Source organism: Micromys minutus (assembly GCF_963924665.1).
Source record: "Micromys minutus genome assembly, chromosome: 1".
In the NCBI taxonomy this organism is placed as follows: Eukaryota; Metazoa; Chordata; class Mammalia; order Rodentia; family Muridae; genus Micromys; species Micromys minutus.
Window position 1 is genome coordinate 49,185,714 of NC_137969.1, and position 18,983 is coordinate 49,204,696.

An 18,983-nucleotide genomic window follows, 5' to 3' on the forward strand; every position below is an offset into this window, starting at 1 on the left:
CTAACTATTTTACTGGGACCAACAAATGTCAGCTGAATAAATATATTATGTTTCTATAGTTTCATTTGTTATTAATTTCTGAAAACATCTTTCCACCCAATTTTAGTTTAACAGTTTTTTTTTTTTTTTTTTTTTTTTTTTTTTTTTTTTGTATGTGAGAACTTCACTCTGGAACACTGCATCTATATCATTTTCTTCCACCCTGTTCCTTCTCTATCTCCTCCTTCTTCCCCTTCCAAATTCATGATCTCTTCCTCAATTATTGTTACAGTGACAGACAGAAAGATCTTACACATGCAAGAGCACACACACACACACACACACACACACACACACACACACACAGTCTACTTTGCATGTATGTAAATGTGTCCAATTTCTCACTCCCTCAGAAGACATTGAGCATTCTGTCCACACTGGAACATCAACTGTTGCTTTCTCTAGGTTGGTCTTGTTCAGATAAACATACTGGTGAGAGTTCATCGCTGTAGATTGTCTGTCATGTCTAAAAGCATGGCTCTGAGATCTTTTTCCTCCCACAGAGTTCCCACTGCCACTCATCCTCTGTCTTTGACCAGTTGTTAATTGCTGCAATATCCCCAGTTCACTGCAGAAAGATGCTTCTTAGAGGAGAGATGAGAGCTACACTTATTTGTAGGTATGAGGACAAGTACTTAGAATGTAGGTATCCATTATACTGATTTAAGAAGGTAGCACTAGTAAGTTTTCTTCTGGATCTATGACCTGTCTAGTCATGGTTGATTGGCTAGAGGTTTTCCGAGCCAGGTATGAACCGCTCCCCCCCATTGGGTGGCACTTAGGCTCAATTAGACAACCGTTGGTAACCATAAGAGAGAGGTACCACAATGACAACATTGAGAATATCTTCTCATTTCCATCATTATTGTGGTTTGTTAGTTTTGCTTATGGGTAACATTACAGATTATTCCTCTCCCTTGGCAACTCACACAGCACCTTGGGATATGATGAGAATTAGCCCTCAGGAGAGATTTCTGAGTCAGCTCCAGCCTCATTTCTCCGAGTCCAATCTGAAGTGAATAGTCTTTAGTAATGGGGTCTTGCCTTCAAGTTGTGAGAGGCAACCAAAGCCTATAACGATACTTTATATTGTATTGTGTATTCTTTTAGACCCTGACAAAATTTCCCATTCTTTGCACTGAGGGCTTTGTTGGATAGAATATAGCTCCTTGGGGGAAATATTATCCCCCTATAAGCCTTTAACTTTGTCTTAAATCTAATTCTAGACCATTAATAAATATCTTGTTTGTATTATTTTGTCTATGTCCTACTTTGTATTCTCCCTAATTATTTAACCTTGACTGTTTTATTTTATCTAAAAAGCTTCTCTATATTTCATTAATGTTCCTATATAATTATATAACAAAAGAAAAAATTTTAGATTTCCATAGATGCTGTGGGAGAACTATAGATAATAATTTATTGTCTGGGAGAAATATATAACTTAATTTTGTAACTGGATATATATATATACATAAAACCAAAACCTTAAGGCATCCCCTAGGGCTTGCATAAAGAAAAATAAGAAGTAAACAGAAAGAACAATACTTTAATGATATCTATGTCTTGTGACATGAGTCAAGCATACAGCCGTTCATGTTCTGAAAGCAGTTGTCTCATGTGACCACAGCTAGGTTTATTTCATGCTTGCTAAAAATTGTTAATTCTTTGAGCATCTCTTTATCAACTGCCACACTACTCACTATCTGCAAATTAATCATTCAGGAGATCACAGTACCCATAAGACTGATGAGGCAAGACGGGTATGCTTAGGACAGACCACGATGATTGACTTCGGTTTCCTGACCTGAGAGCAGTCTTAAACTGTGTTGGTCTAGTGCGGCACGTCTTACAGTCTACTCTCCTGCATGATTATCTCATTTTCTATGAGGCCAGGGTTGTTGTCTGACAGATTTTAAAGGTTTTGAAGGTATAAACAATGCCACAACTATATAGGGAAATAAGTTAAAAACTTGGAAAATCAACAGTTTTGATAGGCATTTAAAATATTCCACTTCTGGGCATTTACCCCAGAGAAGCTCCAACATACAACAAAGACACATACACCACAATGTTCATTGCAGCTCTATTTATAATAGCCAGAAGCTGGAAAGAACCCAGATGTCCTTCAGTAGATGAATGGATACAAATATTGTGGTACATTTACACAATGGAGTACTACTCAGCTATCAGAACAGTGACTTAACGAAATTCTTAAGAAAATGGATGCATCTAGAGAATATCATCCTGAGTGAGATAACCCAGTCACAAAAGAACAGACATAATATGCAGTCACTGATAATGGGATACTAAGCCCAGAAGGCTCTGGACACCCCAGAAAGAACTCACAGACTGTGTTAAGTTCAACAAAAAAAGAATATATTTTAATTAAAATAGAACTGTATCACATCCCCCTTTCCTCCCTACAGCCCCTCCTAGTTTCTCTCCTATCCCCTCAAATTAATAGCCTCTTTTCCTATATTATTGTTACATATATACATATGTGTATGTATATGTACCCACAAATACTTAATTACAACCTAAAAAATGTATTCGTATACTTTTATGCAAAAATGCTGAAAATTTGTACATTTATCTTTGTTTTTTAAAATAAAGTTAAAAAAATGAATAAAATGAAAGAAACATAAAAATAAAGTATTCTATACAGCATGCATATGCTAAATATTTTTATTTAGGAAGATTAAAGGATCCATTAATATATACTGTAGGGATATGGTCCGATGAACTCTGGCCTGTCATAATTGTGACAGGGCTTCTCCTTTCAATCACTTAATTCAAGGTCTAGATTCAGACTTAGAATCTCACCCAGTGGCTATTGCTGCAGACCAGGGGTGGAGTAATGTTTTTCAAACCCAAACCTTATGTCTAAATCAGATACACACCATTCACTGTAAGACATACCCTTTCTAGAAATGTGAAAGTTGCTAAACAGGAAGTAATCCTTTTCCCATAAAAAAAATTCAAAAAGAAAAATTATAATTAAAATATTACTCCTTAAGGCTAGAATCAGGCAAGGAACACACTGAAGGAGGACAGCGTTGCAATTTCTCAAAGGCTCCCAGTACTCTGGTTGTATATGTCTACTAGCCCCTTGTCAGGTGTGAAAGTTCTGGTTCTTTCTACTTTTATTCTGAATAATAAGTGTATTTTTCTGTCATTTGTTCATAGGGATCCTGGACAAATAAACATCTCTAAAAGTCAAAATTCAGCTTGGCATAACTGCCATCATCTTGAGTTTATCAATAAGCAAGCAAGCAAGCAAGCAAACAAACAAACAAGTAAATAAATATTGCTTCGAGGTGACTTGGTAAGTTTGCCTTCCCTATGTTCCCTGCATATATATATATATATATATATATATATATATATATATATATATATATATATATATATATGGAGAAGCAATAGGATGAAATGTGGTACTTTATGGCCAACATCAGAAATGTATTTGATAATTTCATCATTAGCTTAGTCCATATAGATTCCTTCTTGAATGAAAATGTTTTCACACTGACAACTTTATACGTTATGTGTCCCATTGTGATTCAAAGTGAAGTTTATACCTGGTCTTATTGCCACCCAAGCAGGGTTTGACTAGTATATCTCCAATAAATTGGATTCTGTGTAATCTTAGATTTTCCTTCTTCTTTTGGCTTCATGATGCCTTGGACCATTTTTTTATACTGAGAGTTGGCTATTCCACAATGCTGGGTTTTACTTTTATCTGTGGAGGGCTTCAATTTCTTTAAAATATTTAGTTAGCTATTGTGAATTTATGGGACTGGAGAGATGACTCAATGGTGAAGAGCACTTATTGCTTTGGCAGAAAACCTGGGTTCAGTTCCCATTACCCACAGGACATCTAACAATCATCTGTAATTCAAGTTCCAGAGCATCCAATACCCTTATCTGGCTTTTGTAGGAGCTGCGTGTATGTGGTACATATGCAGGCAACACACACACACACACACACACACACACACACACACACACATACATACACACACTACACATAAAATGAAAATAATAGTGAATTTATTTAGTAACATTGCTTCATACAGCTATAAGCTTATGAAGGAGGAAAAAGCCAGACAATAAATGAAGTGAGATAAAGGCAGCTATTTTAGGTAGTACACTCTGGGAAGCCCATTAAACAAGGAGATATATTTGCCATTTCTGTGGTTTTCAGCCTAAGATGAGGCAAGGCTGATAATATGAACAAATCATTAGTTAATGAACTGACATTCTATCATCTTTGTTATACAGATCTAATCATCGATTGGTTATAAAAAGAATAGAAAATATGTCTAGCAGCAATTGCACATGAATACCTGAGGACAGGGGAACAACATTGGTATTTCAGGGTGTGATGAAGCAGGGTAGGTGCTATAAGAATTCAGATAAATCTGAGAAACTATCTAACTTCGGTAAGTGTATTAATCTTCTCTCTTTTTTATAATCCATAAAGAGCACACAGCATATGATAATGTGTCTAGATTAAAAAAAAATCTATGTGTCTAAGTTTACATCAGGTGCGACTTCTTTTGTGAATTATATAATGAAGCTAAAATATGGGGTCATTTAAGGATTTGCCAAACGTGGAGAAAGAAATATATTTGCAGTTTTCACATTAGGATCCAATTATGCTGTGGAAAATACCATTGCCTAAATTCATCTTGAAAATCCGCTTCTGAGAGGCAATGAATAGCACACAAATTCTGATTTCTTCTAAGTCATCTTGAAAAACAGACCATAGACAAATGAGCTGAGCTTTAATAAGTGTAAATTAGGAGCATATGCCACAGCTTGAAAAGCGGCTGCATGAAATGCAGAGAAATCTCAGCGGCAGAGAAGTCGCCGTAGAGAGCACAGGGCACATGGACATCTGTGGACATTCTGATGATGGTTCATATCTGTCATCGGGACACACTGACATCTGTGGGCTGGCCTGCTGATGGTACATTCAGATCCCCATGTAGAAGTGGCAGTTCAGCGTAGAAGTAACTTGACTCCAAGCAATCTAGCAAGCTGCTCACCCGACCTACTGCCTCACTCCTCACCTCACTTTTCAACCATTCAGTTGAACGCCACAGAGCCAAGGCTGAAAGATAAAGCAGAATTACTATGTGTATAGTTTTTTTCCCCTTTCTTTATGTTTTTCTTTTTGAACACGGTCTCACTATCTAGTTGAGATTGGTCTCAAACTTCTGATCCTTCACCCCACCCCAACACACACACACACACACATACACACACACACACACACACACACACACACACACACACACACACAGAGAGAGAGAGAGAGAGAGAGAGAGAGAGAGAGAGAGAGAGAGAGAGTATAGAATAAATTTGCCTGCTGCTTATTGACTGTGTTATCAGACTATCCTACCACTAAAAACAATGACAAGAAAGTGAGCAATGATGCTTAAAGCTTCCAAATGCTTATCTTAACCAATGGCCTTACCATGGAAATGTTTACAATTTGTCAGTGCCAATAAGACGATACAGAACTGGAGGCTGGGAGGAGCTGTTCTGGCAGTATTGGTAGGTGAGAAAAGAATATCAGACTGAAGTAGAAGATCTCAGATTTCAGATCACCAACAATGTCTATGAATTTGAAAAAGTAGAAACTATTCTAGGCCGCTATTTGTTGAGAGACTAGGAAGGTTCGCTTGGTTAATTTCTGAGTTTCTGTTCACATCACTGGTCAAGAACTGGTTATGCATGCAGCTTCCCGAGAGTACAGGCAAGTGATTGTCATGGAGCTATCTATATTCCAGCCAGGTATGTGGTTCTTGGCAGGGCCTGTTGCTGATCTTTGTATGCAACAAGAGAACCCTGGTCTGTTTTCAGGTTACAAAGCCGCCTGGGTGCCAGTCAGTACATCTGTCGACTTGGAATTACATTCAACTACTGATTGCGGGTAGTAGGAACAGAGATGTCTCAGAGTGAGCTTTGCAGTGACCACATTCTTGTGCCAACAGAACCCCAGCCTGAGAATTAGTATAGAATGATGGTTAATGGTATATAGAAGATGTGTCTTCAAATCCGAGTTCTATAGTTCTTGCCACATAAAACCTGACAAGATTTCTAAGGTCTTACCTGTACTGTGACTCTGTCTATAACTTAGTGTCTGCCTTCCCCTCCCAACCGTGTCTTTTTGCTTTAGCCTCCAAACCCTTCTTTACCATTCTATGTTCAGGTGAAGTATGTTTCTATCCTAGAGCCTTTTCCACATGCTCTTTCATTCTAGGAATCTCTCCTCTTCATGGAATAAAACTCTTTTGCACCAGGTTTGTCTTAAAGAACTTGTATTATAGGGGGACTTTCCCTGTTTGTGTGGACAGTGCAATAAGTCTGAATTTCCAAACACGTTCTGCTTTCTCACAGTCACAGGAGGGCTAGATCTGTGTTCTCCCTGAGAGTTGTCTGCCGAGCTCATGCTAGTGAGGACATCTCATGCTGGCCCCACTTTGCTTCTTTGTCATATCACTGAGGTCTGTACCAGGGCCCTGCACATTGCTGCTCCCAGAACCTGCCTGTTGGACACACTCATGCCGGAGGAACAGTGTCAGAAATGACTAATCCCTGTGGGCAGAGTGCTGGCAAATGTGCACAGGGGACCCACTTCCCATGTGCTATGAAAGATTTTTACCTCGTGTGTAGCCCGTTTGTTATAAATTACTGCAAAAAAAAAAAAAAAAAAAAAAAAGTCATGGCTAGATTGTCCTCTAAAATATAACCACAGTCTTGGACATATCTAATCTGTATTTAATTTTATGTCTTCCACCTCAATCTCCTTTGCTTCTGACGAAAAATGAAAATGAGGCAGAAGTCAGGTGGCTTCTGACTCCACAGGAGTAAATGTTCTCTGACTGAGATGCTGGGAACTCTGAGCAACCACCATAGGTATGAACTTAGGAAAAGACTTTTATGTGGATTAATTGAAATGACAAATTTAAGATGTGCAATGTGAGTGTGAATGCACTTACATGTTTGTGGACAGTCAGTGAATGCTCAGACTACTCACGTGGCAAACTGTTCAAGCCCCAATTTCTTCACTTTCTGGGTATGTCTCTCCTCATCAATACCCCTTCAGAGGCTTTGTCTTAGCATGGAAAAACCATAAGAAATAAAATCTCCATGATGTTGTGGACAGCAGTGGCCTCAATGTCATATGTCAAAGATTTATTTCTAATTGTGGCTCCTGCAGATGTCTAATGGTTCAGGACAAAGATTTTGGAGGAATGAAATAATAACTTTCTTAATTATGAGATTTTACAGACAACAGAAACTGACATATAATATGGGGAGGTTTTTATATGAGTATTTACATTAGTAAAAAGTTAACAATAACGTTTTTGCTCTTCTTTTTCCCTTCAGCATTTCTCATCACATTGAATCCATCCTTGAGCTCATGTGCACGCGCGCACGCGCTCGGGCACACACACACACACACACACACACACACACACACACACACACATTCCGGCTCCTCACCCCAGGACTCAGATGATCAATGCTCAGCTGGGCCTTGCTCCTGCTGAAGTCACAAGTGAGTTCTAACAAACCCCTCTAAAGCAGCCTCCTAGTGTATGCTCCTCAGGACAGGATGAGCACATCCACTGAAAATCATGTTTTCTTTGCATCCTAACTGAAACAGCATTAAAGGGGGAAATGGGAATTCAGCGCTGCCAGCTACAGTATCTCTCCCATCAGTTCCCCAGTAGGGCCTTGTAGGGACCTGCCGAGCCTCTGGATAAATTGTATTTTCCAAGGGTTAATTAAGCTGTCTTGAGCTTCTGCATGAAGAGGAACAAACTGGCACTTGCAGAGCTTTCTGAAACCTGCTGTCGACATTACAGTCCCTGCTGCTTTTAGCTGTATCGATCCGATGCCTGACCTGTGAAATCCCTGATGGCTGCTAACACTAGAAGCTTACTGGAGCTTTCCCAGGGAGCTTGGGACGGCGTGTGTAGTCAGGTACAATTACCTATCCCTCCAGGAAAGCCAATTAGTTCACAAAGAGCTGGAGCAGAACAAATGTTTTGTATGTGATTTCGAATCCTAAAAAAACGAAAGGGGAAGCGAGGAGGCAAAGGCTTTGTTCTATTGGAATCTTTTGTTCCTAATTTTATGATTATTGTTCAATTCACAGTGGTCCACACATTCCCACACGTGTTTCTAAAAGAATCATGTGAACATGATAAACCAGGCTTACTGTCCTCCCTTTAAGCTATGAAAATTGCCTTGTGGGTTTAAGGGCCAGTTTCTAGAATCATGTGAACTGAAAGGTAGAAAACCCTAAGTTTGTTCTACTTTCTACATTTCCAAAACTTTCTCTAAACGACACAATAAGCTTCAATCATCATGAGGAAAAGAAATAAAGAATTGAGTGATAACTCCTACGTTTACTTGACTTTGCAGGTAAAACGTAGGAGAAGGAGATTCCTTTGTAGACCAGGCAAATACAGGAATTTGTATTGTTGCATCTCAAACTTTATTGACTGTTGTCTAATCAAATGTGGTAGGTATCCTTGGAATAAAAGATTCTAACCATGATGGACATTTCCTGTCTTGTGTCAAAGCCTGCTTTTCTAGTCAGAGATGTTAATGCTTCTACACTAACCACATCTCTTGATCAATGGTCTTCATTTATAAGCTAGCTTCAAAATATAGTCTGTCCATTATATGCATTTTCATTTACCAGAAGATCAATAGTTATCTCTTAAAACAAAATATATGGTGAGAATTAACTATAGTGGAGTTTAGTACACCCCAGTGTTACAAACTGGCAAAAGAAGAAAATGGAAACCAGTATTTATAATAGAAAAATATAATCTCAAATATATTGGCAAAATCAAATCTCATGAGTAGATACAATGACATACATATGTATGTTATATATTTCAAACAGCAGTGTGTGTGCATGTGCACACACATGTTTAAGTAGCTATCAAATAAATTTCAAACAGGAGTTTAATATAACACAGAGAGAGAGAGAGAGAGAGAGAGAGAGAGAGAGAGAGAGAGAGAGAGAGAGAAAGAAAGAAAGAAAGAATTAGAGACAGAGATGGAGACAAAGACAGAGACAGAGATAGAGATCAGACATGTCAGGGAAGCCTGTGTTCCTAGCTTAGAAGAAGCTAATGTAGACATTTAATTCTTGTTCTTAAAAGAAGTAAAATGCAATTCATGAAGTTTCATTTTGTCTTAGAAATAGTAATCTGAGGTAAACATGGTTTCCTGGCTGAGTCTGAAGTCCAAAAGCAATAACATTAAAATAAAGCACACAATTCAATCAGTTGTGTTTTACCTCAGTTGCTTCCTGTAAAATATGATTTTACAATATCATTGGGAGATAATTGTACAAGTGAAGTGGGGTCCTGTTATGGGCTTTCAGAGTGATTGGTTTGCAACACTTGCCGTTATGGGGGAGGTGGCCTGAGTGCATGTTGGTATCTGTGCTTAAGAACTTCCAGGGTTCTTTGTGGTGTGACGTCACTGTGATGGGTGCAGTCACAGCAGCAGTAGTAGATCCTTGCTGCTCTGGCATCTTCACCAGGACTCTTAGTGTATGGCATGGAGCTAAGCAAGCTCTTTCTCTCCTTCATGTGCTGGATATTGGGTTGGGAATTTGGCTGCAAAGGCAGCCTGCTGTTTCAGTGCTTTTTCCTCCCCTTCCTAATGTTAAGTGGTGTCAAGACCACTCCAGTTGGGGTATTGGAAAGGAATTGGTAACAATTTCCAGCACTGGAGAGGCCTGGCATACATAATTTTGAAACTGCATGATTCAGGGATAAATTCAGCATTTCATTTGGTAAGAGAGGCATACAGATGATTTCTTCCATTTGTAATCAAACTTCTCTCCCTTCTTCTCCGTCTTCCCTCCTCTTTCTATCTCTCTGTCTCTGTCTCTTTCTCTTTGTCATTTTTGTCTCTCCATCTCTCTGTCTCTGTCTCTCTCTCTCTGTGTGTGTGTCTGTCTGTCTGTTTGTCTCTCTCTCTCTCTCTCTCTCTCTCTGTGTGTGTGTGTGTCTGTCTGTCTGTCTGTCTGTTTGTCTCTCTCTCTCTCTCTCTCTCTCTCTCTCTCTCTCTCTCTCTGTGTGTGTGTGTGTGTGTCTGTCTGTCTGTCTGTCTCTCTCTCTCTCTCTCTCTCTCTCTGTGTGTGTGTGTATGTCTGTCTGTCTGTCTATGTTTTGCTTATGGTGGTAGTCAGAGACTATTGTTCAGAATATGAGTTCTAAGTTAGGAAATTAATTGCTCCAAAGTCTTTACTCCACTGCAGGCTCATTGATCATAGCTAGGTGATTTTCACAGTTGTACATTGTGCTCTGAGAAAGTAAATTTTCCACTATTATTGGAAAGGCAACCCAAATTTGGTGTCAGCACTATGATCCTGAAACATGAACTGCATATTATTTATTTTTTAAATATGCCTTCTTATAAAAGTAATTTTCAAAGGATCATTGAAAATTCTACATTTTTTTTCTTCAAAGCCATTTTATGGAAGAGATAGTAGAAATTCAGTAAACTTCCTTGATTTATATATTGTTCTCCCGAATAGAATATTGGTACCATTTACTTCAATTACCAGGAACTGTGATCAAATTTAACCTGAAACCTTCAAATATGAATTAAAGGCCATTAATAAATTTGACAGTTCTCCTTTTTTTCATAATTTGCTTTCATTAGGTCTTCAGCTCAAGAGAGACAGAGAACAACTTCCTAGGGACTCAATTAGAGAGACTTTAGTCTATTTAACAGAATGAATTTTTTTTTAATCACGAAAGAACCTAGAGCTTGCTACAGAGGATATAACATGCAGGAAAAATTGCAAACTATTATTTAAATTTTGCAGTAACAGTGTCTAAAATATAGAAAAAAGGAACAAATACTTTAAGACAGCATCTTAGTAAAGGAGTAGCAAATGACTGAACCTAGGGTCTGTTCGGATTGCTTCCTTTTTAAAGCATGTATGATCGTCTTCCTGGAGATACTGCTGCTTATGTTTCCTCACCCGCTGAAGAAATGAGTCTGTGCTTTGCCTGTAGAACTGCTCAAGCCTTTTCCATCTAGGACGAGACCCAGTGCACTTCTCAAACTTGATAAATGCAGCTATTTCGATGACAAAATGCAGGACGGAGACACAAAGAAGGAAAACTATTAAAAAATTAAAGAATTGTCTGTAGAATTATACTTATTTACATCCACATGTTTACTGATGGTTGTTTGTCAGTATTTCCTCAAAGGAGACATTGCAAGAAGGCTGATCATAGAGCAATACTTCTATTGTTGGAGGAAGCTCATAGGTTTGCTGTGTGTATTGGTGCGTATTGAACGATATGTGTAAACAGTAAAAACATAAAGTTCTCAGCTTTCTTTTTTTTTTCAAGCTGTGACTGTTTATTAACTGACCAGATTTTAAAAATCCATGGGCAACATCTTAGTTCATACGTCTGATAAACCTGTTTATCTGGTCTTCCTTGTTGCCAGCATCTCCACCTTCTACAAAGTGAGTTGTCTTTTTCTTCATTCCACCTCATGGGGAGGATAATTTGAAGGGCCACAGGAAGTTAATTGCTTCCTTGAAGTGTTTCCCAACTGTATAGATCTCATGAATTAGATCCTCCATGCAAATGATGCCAAATTTACCAAGAGATCGAGCAATCAAGGAATTATCTGTCAAGGCAATCCGCTTTTTATTAATTTTGCAATAGCCTTGCTTGTAGATGAGCTCATTTACTGACTTCAGGTTGGGGTACCCCCACACAATGTATAGTTTCACAAACCTCAGCATGTTAATTGAGGCCTTGTTGAGCTTAACAAAGGTGCTGTTGAAGATCTGTCGAGGACATAGAAGCTGCAACACCTTGCGCACCTTTGGGCTCACTCCATTGATACCCCAGATTCTGATGACAAACGCCAATTTTGGTTCTGCAGGAACCTAGAAGTTTCCAGCCTTCCTTGTCATCCTAGCCATCCGAATCTCAGTGCGGAACAACTGCCTGTTCTCCTTGTGACAGAGCTTTGCCTTCTCATAGATGAGCTTCCTCCTTGCCTTCCGCAGTGTGTTCAGGGCAAACTTCTTCCTCAGGCGCTACACCTTCAACTCTGCAAAATTCCTTCGCTTTTTCTTAAGGATTTCTGGCACAGAGGCTGAGCAACTGGTGAGTGGGAGACCAAGACTGCAGGGAAGCAGAGAGATCTCTGCGGAGTACACACGGAAAGTGCACACCGTAACTTGCCCTGCCCCGCCCTGCACGATCCAGCGATTGGGAACAGAAAATTAGAACTTCTGTTTCCACCCTGAGGCGACTTCCGGACGCAGAGCAGAGCCTGGCCTACCTGTCACCCTGATCGGCAGCACTTAGAGGCTGAGCAACTGGTGGGTGGGAGACCTGGGCTGCAGGGGAGCAGAAAGATCTCTGTGGAGTACACAAGGAAAGTGCACCCCATGCCTTGCCCTGCCCTGCCATGCCTGATCCAGCAAACAGAAACAGAATGTTGGAACTTCTGCTCACACCCGACGACTCTGAGGCATAAAACAGGGCTCGACCCATCTGACACCTCAACCAGTGAAGAACCAGGGACACAGACCAGATACAAGGGAAAGGTAAGAACATATCACTGAAAACAAAAGGGCAAGAGGAAAGAGAAAGAGTATATCCCAAGGGAACCAAGACAATCTAGCAACACCAGAGCCCAGCTCTCTCATAACAGCAAACATCGGAACTCCAAACAATCCAGAAAAAGAAGACACAGACCTGAAATCATACCTCAAGACGCTGATAGAGTTACTTAAACAAGAAAGGGAGGAAAAGCAAAAAGATTCAGAAGCTTTTAAAGAAGAAACAAGAAAAACACTCAAAGAACTCAAAGAACTAGAGGAAAACAGAACCAAAGAAATAAAGGAATGGAAGAGGGAAATTAAAACAGAGATTGACACAATAAAGAAAACATTAAAAGAGATAACCCTAGAGTCAAAACACCAAAAAAAGAAATCAGGAGTCACAGAAGCAAGCATTTCCAATAGATTACAAGAGATCGAAGAGAGAATCTCAGGGGCAGAGGACAACATTGCAAACATAGACAAAACAGCCAGAGAAGATGCAAAAAAACAAAAAGCTCCTAACCCAAAATGTCCAGGAAATCCAAGACACAATGTTAAGACTGAACCTAAGGATAATAGGAATAGAAGAGGGAGAAGAGTATCAACTAAGAAGCACAGTAAATATCTTCAACAAAATCATAGAAGAAAACTTCCCTACCCTCAAGAATGAGATGACCACGAGCATAAAAGAAGCCTTCAGAACTCCAAATAGGTTGGACCAGAAAAGAAATACCTCCCGACACATAATAGTAAAAACATCAAGCGCCCAAAGTAAAGAAAGAATACTAAAAGCAGTAAGGGAAAAAGGTCAGGTAACATATAAAGGCAGACCAATCAGACTCACACCCGATTTCTCAACAGAGACTATGAAAGCTAGAAGAGTCTGGACAGACATCATGCACTCCTTAAGAGAGCACAAGTGCCAGCCCAAGCTGCTATACCCAGCAAAACTATCAATCACCATCGATGGAGAGACGAAGATATTTCAAGACAAATCAAAATTCACACAATATCTGACCACAAACCCAGCACTACAACGAATTATAGGTGGAAAACCCAATACAATGAGGAAAAATACATCCTAGTAAGAACAAGAAAACTCTTAAACAAGAAAACTAAAAGAAGAAAAAAACACAGACACAACTCAACCTAAAAAAGCAATAATGGCAGGAAACAGAACCAACTATTCCTTGATATCTTTTAACATAAATGGTCTAAACTCCCCAATTAAGAGACATAGACTATCAGACTGGATACATAAACAAAATCCAGCCTTTTGCTGCATACAGGAAACTCATCTCAGAGACAAAGACAGACACTATCTCAGAGTAAAAGGGTGGGAAAAAAACTTCCAAGCAAACAGCTCCAAGAAGCAAGCTGGAGTGGCTATTCTAATATAGAATAAAGTAAATTTCCAACCAAAAGTTATCGAAAAAGATAAGAAAGGACACTTTTTACTCATTACCGGGGAAATCTGTCAGGAGGAACTCTCAATCCTTAACATATATGCCCCAAATAAAAAATCACCCACATTCATAAAAGAAACCCTACTAAAGCTCAAAAAACACATTTCACCCCACACAATAATAGTCGGAGACTTTAACACCCCACTCTCACCAATGGACAGATCAGGGAAACAGAAACTGAATAAGGACACTGCAAAACTAGCAGAGACTTTGAACCAACTAGAATTAATAGATATATACAGAACATACTATCCCAAAGTAAAAGAATACACCTTCTTCTCACCACCCCATGGCACCTTCTCGAAAATTGACCACATAATTGGACACAGAACGAGCCTCCATCGATATGAGAAGATTGAAATACTCCCATGCATCCTCTCAGATCACCATGGTCTATGGCTGGTCTTTAACAACAACAAAGACAACAAAAAGCCCACATACACATGGAAACTAAACAACGCTCTGTTAAACAATAGCAGGGTCAAAGAAGAAATAAAAAAAGGAATTAAGGATTTTCTAGAATTCAATGAAAACGAAAACACAACATACCCAAACCTATGGGATGAAATGAAAGCAGTACTGACAGGAAAACTCATTGCCCTAAGTGCTTCCACAAAGAAACTGGAGAGAGCTCACATCAGCAACCTGACAGCACAGCTAAAAGCCCTAGAACAAAAGGAAGCAGATATACCCAAAAAGAGTAGACGGCAAGAAATAATCAAAATTAGGGCAGAAATAGACCAAATAGAAACAAAAAGAACCATTGAAAAAATCAACAAAGCCAAGAGTTGGTTCTTTGAGAAAATCAACAAGATTGATAAACTTCTAGCCGGACTAACTAGAGGGCAAAGAGAGAGTATCTAAATTAACAAAATCAGAAAGGAAAGTGGGGACATAACAACTGAAACTGAGGAAATTCAAGAAATCATCAGATCCTACTACAAAAACTTATACTCCACAAAATTGGAAAATCTGGAGGAAATAGATGAATTCCTAGACAGATACAAGGTCCCAAAGTTAAACCAAAACTAAGTAAACCATCTAAATAACCCTATAACACCTAAAAATATAGAAGAAGTCATCAAAAGCCTCCCAACCAAAAAAAGCCCAGGTCCAGACGGGTTCAGTGCAGAATTTTATCAGACTTTTATTGAGGATATAAACACCAATACTGGCCAAACTATTCCAAAAGATAGAATCAGATGGAATATTACCCAACTCATTTTTTGAGGCTACAATAACCCTCGTACCTAAACCACACAAAGACCGTACAAGGAAAGAGAACTTCAGACCAATCTCACTTATGAACATTGATGCAAAAATACTCAACAAAATCTTTGCAAACCGAATCCAAGAACACATCAGAACGATCATTCATCATGACCAAGTAGGCTTCATCCCTGGGATGCAGGGATGGTTTAACATAAGGAAATCCATCAACATAATCCACCATATAAACAAACTCAAAGACCAAAATCACATGGTCATCTCACTAGATGCTGAGAAAGCATTCGACAAAATCAAACACCCCTTCATGTTAAAAGTCCTGGAAAGAACAGGAATCCAAGGCCCATACTTAAACATAATAAAAGCAATATACAGCAAACCAACAGCCAACATCAAACTTAATGTCGAGAAACTTGAAGCAATCCCACTAAAATCAGGGACTCGACAAGGCTGCCCACTCTCCCCCTACCTATTCAACATAGTACTGGAAGTCCTGCCTGGAGCAATTAGACAGCAAAAGGAGATCAAGGGGATACAAATCGGAAAGGAAGAGATAAAAACATCACTCTTTGTCGATGACATGATAGTGTACTTGAGTGACCCCAAAAATTCCACCAGAGAACTCCCACAGCTGATAAACAAGTTCAGCAAAGTGGCTGGATACAAAATTGACTCAAACAAATCAGTAGCCTTCCTGTACTCAATGGACAAACATGTGAAGAAAGAAATTAGGGAAAATGTACCCTTCATAATTGTTACAAAAACTATGAAATACCTTGGTGTGACTCTAACTAAGCAAGTGAAGGACCTGTATGACAAGAACTTCAAACCTCTAAAGAAAGAAATTGAGGAGGATCTCAGAAAATGGAAAGATCTCCCATGCTCATGGATTGGAAAAATCAACATCTTAAAAATGGCCATCCTACCAAAAGCAATCTACAGATTCAATGCAATCCCCATCAAAATTCCAACCCAGTTCTTCATGGAATTGGAAAGATCAATGTGCAATTTCATATGGAATAACAAAAGACCTAGAATAGCGAAATCTATCCTCAACAAGAAAAAAACATCTGCGGGAATCACTATCCCTGACCTCAAGCTATATTACAAGGCAATTGTGCTGAAAACTGCATGGTACTGGTACAGAAATAGGCATGTGGATCAATGGAATAGAATAGAAGATCCAGAAATGAGCCCTCATGTATATGGTCACCTGATTTTTGACAAAGGAGCAGTAAACATTCAATGGAAAAAGGACAGCCTATTCAACAAATGGTGCTGGTCCAACTGGCACTCAGCATGCAAAAGAATGGAAATAGACCCATTCTTATCTCCTTGTACAAAGCTCAAGTGTAAGTGGATCAAAGATCTCCACATTAAACCAGATACACTGAAACTATTAGATGAGAAAGTAGGGAAAACCTTAGAACACATAGGTACACGAGAAAATTTCCTGAACAAAACACCAATGGCTCAAGCTCTAAGATCAAAGATTAACAAATGGGACTTAATGAGATTGCAAAGTTTCTGTAAGGCTAAAGACATAGTCAAGAAAACAAAACGGCAACCAACAGAATGGGAAAAGATCTTTACCAACACCACATCAGATAGAGGCCTAATATCCAAGGTGTACAAGGAACTCAAAAAGCTAGATACCAGAGAATCAAATGACCCTATTAAAAAATGGGGTACAGAGCGAAACAAAATGTTTTCAGTTGAGGAACACCGAATGGCCGAGAAACACCTGAGGAAGTGCTCGACATCCTTAGCCATCAGGGAAATGCAAATCAAAAGAACTCTGAGATTCCACCTCACACCAGTCAGATTGGCCAAGATCCAAAACTCAGATGACAGCAGATGCTGGCGAGGCTGTGGAGAAAGAGGAACACTTCTCCACTGTTGGTGGGGTTGCAAACTAATACAACCACTCTGGAAATCTGTCTGGCCATACCTCTGAAAATTGGATATAGTACTACCTGAAGACCCAGCTATTCTACTTCTGGACATATACCCCAGAGACACTTTAATACACAACAAAGATATATGCACCACAATGTTCATAGCGGCTCTATTTATAATAGCCAGAAGCTGGAAGTAACCCAGATGTCCTTCTGAAGATGAATGGATACAAAAATTGTGGTACATATACACAATGGAATACTACTCAGCCACCAGAAACAATGACTTAACCAAATTCCTAAGAAAATGGCTGCATCTAGAGAATGTCATCCTGAGTGAGATAACCCAGTCACAAAAGAACAGACATAATATGCTGTCACTGATAGTGGGATGCTAACCCTAGAGGCTTGCACTCCCCCAGAAACAACTCACAGACTGTATGAAGTCCAAGAAATAAAGAAAACAAAAAAATATACATATATTTTCAAAACAAGAAGACTTTGACTATTTTCATGTTGCATTTTTTTTTGCATGTACTTTATGCTTATTGTAACTATTAGGTTTTCAATGCATACTGTCAAGCCCTTGAAAAAAATCAAGTACTGACTAAAAAAATATATTCACATAGTTTTATGTAAAAATTATTTCAATGTCTGAAAAAACAATACTGACAAAAATGTATAATTTTAAGCAAAAAATGTTTAAAATCTGTACATTTATCTTTGTTTTGTAAAATAAAGTCGTTTAAAAAAAAAAAAAGAAAACATAGAACAAAAGGCAAGCTTCTTAAAACTACTCTCTTCTTTATGATATCAGAGCACTTGTAGCCAGAAAAGTAATACATAAGTGATTAAAGAATTATAGCATGTATCTTTTATGGAATTATATCAGCACCTTGAAATAACAAAAGTGAAGGATGTTGTAGTATGCTAATGTTAAAATATTTCCTATGAAACTGAAACTACTTTATTTTTAGACTTTTTAAAATTTCTTTATTTTTTATTTATTTTATTTCTATCACTTTTAGAGTCCAAAATAAAAGATTTTTGTGTACTCAAAAAAAAAAAAAAAAAAAAAAAAAAAGGATTTTTGGCACAGCCGGAACCTTTTTCTTGAGGGTTTTTGGCACCTAATTACCCTTTTTCTTAAGGGTTTCTGGCACAACAGCAGCCTTCTTTTTCTTCTCTGGAACAGCCTCCATGGTTGCACCCGGAAAAGGTGAGGCAGTTCTCAGCTTTCTATACTAATAGAAAACGTATTTGTTATGTCTAACACCATTGACTCACCCTGAGAACTTTCTTGGCATGCTCACTGTGCTCTTTACATTTTGTCTTCTGACTTTCTTTCCCTATAGGTGTAAGACCCTCCTTACTGGCATCGTGATGTATGTTAACTAATAAGCCATTGTACTTCTACCTCTCCTTTTCATCTGTTGTCTATTTACAAGTTGCTATGCTTTGTCTAGTTATTAATTTACAGAAAAAGTCATCCTGGCTGGCTTTAAGCCCGTGTAGATTTATATACTGCATCTGAATTGATTTTGTGTAAGTGTGCATACATTTTTGTATATATGTGTGTCTGTGTACATGTGCACACAGACGTGTGTGGACCTAAACTACACATATAGGCAAGAGGTCAGTGATGAGTAACTTCGTAAATTGCTCTCCACTTCACTGTTTTAAGACAGAGTCTCTCACTAGAGATCACCAATTCTG

General features: G+C 38.6%; 1 pseudogene across 1 annotated transcript; it reads right to left on the minus strand.

The window, feature by feature from the left end:
• Positions 1–11,509: 11,509 nt before the first annotated feature.
• On the minus strand, positions 11,510–18,469 carry LOC308427146 (large ribosomal subunit protein uL30-like; annotated as a pseudogene). The gene is made up of 2 exons: positions 18,406–18,469; positions 11,510–12,210 (listed from the first exon to the last, which is right to left on the minus strand). The product of its transcript is annotated as a large ribosomal subunit protein uL30-like (transcript).
• Positions 18,470–18,983: the final 514 nt, after the last annotated feature.